The following is a 2,734-nucleotide window of genomic DNA, read 5'->3' as shown; positions in this document are numbered from 1 at the left end:
CTTTCTGAATGCCAGCGGCACCCCTGTCGCCTCCTCTCCAGAGCACATTTTGGACGCTGAAGCTGAGTGCCCAGCAGAATGGAGCTGCCACTGATTTCCTGGCTTCAGTGTCCAAAGGAGTCTTAAGAGTTCCAGGTCATTCCATTTAATCCTCACATTTCAGGATGAAAGTAACGGTACTTGATTTGCCTCTATTGAGAGGTCCTAATAAAAATAATTAAAATGTGTTGAGCACTTAAAATGTGCCTGACTCAGCCAAGGGCGTCTGGGCGCACCTTCTGAATCCTCAGGAAGATCCGTGAAATGGTACTTTCGTGTGTTTCTCGCCTTTTTTTTTTCCCCCCTTAAAGCAAGAACACTAAAACATGGAAAAGTTAAGTAACTCATCACGGTCCTGCAGCCAGTAAATGAATGGTTTTAACATTGAAACCCTAATGTGTCTAGCTTCCATCTCCTACAGTAACTCCTGTAAAGAGGACTGATATGTTGAGATTTGCATGTTAGAAAGATCTCTGGCCACAGTTTGAAGAAGGGAGGCAGAGCTGGGTCCTCTTGTTAAATGGTAGGGACTAGGGAACAGGTGTCTGGAATGGAAGGAAATAAACAAATGTGAGTGACTTAAAAAAATTTTAATCCATGAAATTCTGTAATTGATGTTTTCCCTTAAGTTAGGGAAGACTAGAGAGGTAAAGATAAAATGTTTGGTTTGGGACATGTAAAGTTTAAGGATAGACGGAAGTCCAGAAAGAGATGTTGATTAGACAGATCTACATACTGGGAACCCCAGAGTATAGTCAACCTTGGAGTATAGTCTAGGCAGGAGGTAGAGATGAGATATAGAAGTGAGCAGTGTTAGGTGGTAATTAAACCCGTGAGAATGAATGTGATTGCCCCCCTGAGACCATGTAAAAGTGGAAAGCAGCGCACTGAAGACAAAATCTCGAAGATCAAACTTTGAGAATGAGCAGAATAAGAGAAGCCCATTTAGAAAACTGAAGAGCAGTCAGCAATGTATGAGAACAATCAGAAGCATGTGCTGATATGGAAGCCAAGGATCTCTAAACCTTTGGTAAAGAAGGGGAGGAACTCAGTGATAAATACTGCAGAGAAATCAAGCTGGGAATTAAAAAGTGTCCATTGTGTTTAGTAACAAACAGCCACTGGTGACCTTGCTCTGAGCAGTTTTAGTGACATGCTGGCTTCAGGAGCTTGATTGCAATAGCTTCAAAAGAGAGTGGGTAGGAACCACCAGGGTCTAGAGCTGTTTCAAAAAATTCTGCAAGAAACTGTGGCCACAGTAGGGATTTGGAGTTGGCCAAGGGTTTGTTTGCTTTAAAATGGTAGAGACGTGACCATCTTTAAATGATGACAAACATCCCAACAACAAAAAGACAATAACCCAATTTAAAAATGGGCAAAGGAGGGGTGCCTGGGTGGCTCAGTGGGTTAAAGCCTCTGCCTTCGACTCAGGTTCTGATCTCAGGGTCCTGGGATCTGAGCCCCTGCATCGGGCTGTCTGCTCAGCGGGGAGCCTGCTTCCTCCCTCTCTCTCTGCCTGCCTCTCTGCCTGCTTGTGATCTCTGTCAAATAAATAAATAAAATCTTTAAAAAAAAAAAACGGGCAAAGGAGATGAACAGACGTTTCTCCCAAGAAAATATACAAATGGCCAATAAGCACCTGAAAAGACGCTCAATGCCTTTAGTCATTAGGGAAATGCACATCAAAACCATAATTAGACATCACTCCACACCCACTAGGATGATTATAATCAATAAAACAGTGTCAGGTGTTGGCAAGAATGTAGATAAAGTCAAGTCTTCATATCTCCATGGTAGGGGTATAAAGTAACGCAATCATATTAGGAAACAATCTGGTTATTTTTCCAAAAGTTAAACGTAGAGTTACCATATGACCCAGCAATTCCCCTCCTGCATATATACCCAAAAGAAATGAAAATGCATGTTTACACAAAAACTTGACACAAATATTAATTTTGTTATTCATAATTGCCAAAAAGTAGAAGCAACCCAAATGCCCATCGTTTTGTTTATCGTTGATAATAAACAAAATGTATGTATTAGCTTGAGCTGCCATAACAAAATACTATAGAGTGGGTAGCTTAAACATCAGGCTTTTTTTTTTTTAAGATTTTATTTATTTATTTGACAGAGAGAGAGAGAGAGACAGCGAGAGCAGGAACACAAGCAGAGAACCCAATGTGGGGCTCGATCCCAGGACCCCGGGATCATGACCCTACCTGAAGGCAGACACTTCATGACTGAGCCAACCAGGCACCTGAACAGCAGGCATTTAATTTCTCACAGTTTTGGAGGCTGGAAAGTCCAAGATCAAGGTGCTGGAGATTTGCTGTCTGATGAGAGATCTCTTCCTGGCTTGGTAACAGCCACATTCTCACTGGATCCTCCTACTGAGAAAGAAATCTCTGGTGTCTCTTCCTTTTCTTGTAAGAACACTGATTCCATCATGGGGGCAGTACCCTCTTGATCTCATCTAACCTAATTACCTCCCTAAAGGAATCACCTCCAAATACTGTCACATTGGAAATTGGGGCTTCAACATATGAGTTTGGGGGCAAGGAGGGACACAAATCTTCAGTCCATACCATGGTGTATCCACACAATAGAATATCATTCACCATAAAAAAAGAAGGAAGCTGTGACACATGCTATAATGTGGGTGAACCTGGATACCATTATGTTGAGTAAAAGAAGC

The 2,734-nt window shown here is 42.0% G+C and overlaps 1 protein-coding gene across 6 annotated transcripts in view; it reads left to right on the top strand.

The window, feature by feature from the left end:
* The window catches only part of ANKRD29 (ankyrin repeat domain 29), a 54,700-nt gene that overhangs the window by 535 nt on the left and 51,431 nt on the right, over positions 1–2,734 (top strand). The window contains exon 2 of one of the 6 annotated variants that reach the window (XM_013051461.2): positions 16–135. The exons of the other annotated variants lie outside the window; for them this stretch is intronic. The gene's annotated coding sequence lies outside the window, so the exon portion shown is untranslated. The remainder of the gene's footprint in view (positions 1–15; positions 136–2,734) is intronic. 6 annotated transcript variants of the gene reach the window in all.

The sequence above is a fragment of the Mustela putorius genome, unplaced genomic scaffold (genome assembly GCF_011764305.1).
Source record: "Mustela putorius furo isolate JIRA1106 unplaced genomic scaffold, ASM1176430v1.1 tig00003858_pilon_pilon_pilon, whole genome shotgun sequence".
Classification (NCBI taxonomy): Eukaryota; Metazoa; Chordata; class Mammalia; order Carnivora; family Mustelidae; genus Mustela; species Mustela putorius.
The sequence above is the reverse complement of the archived record's forward strand: the minus strand, read 5'-3'. Positions and strand labels throughout refer to the sequence as shown.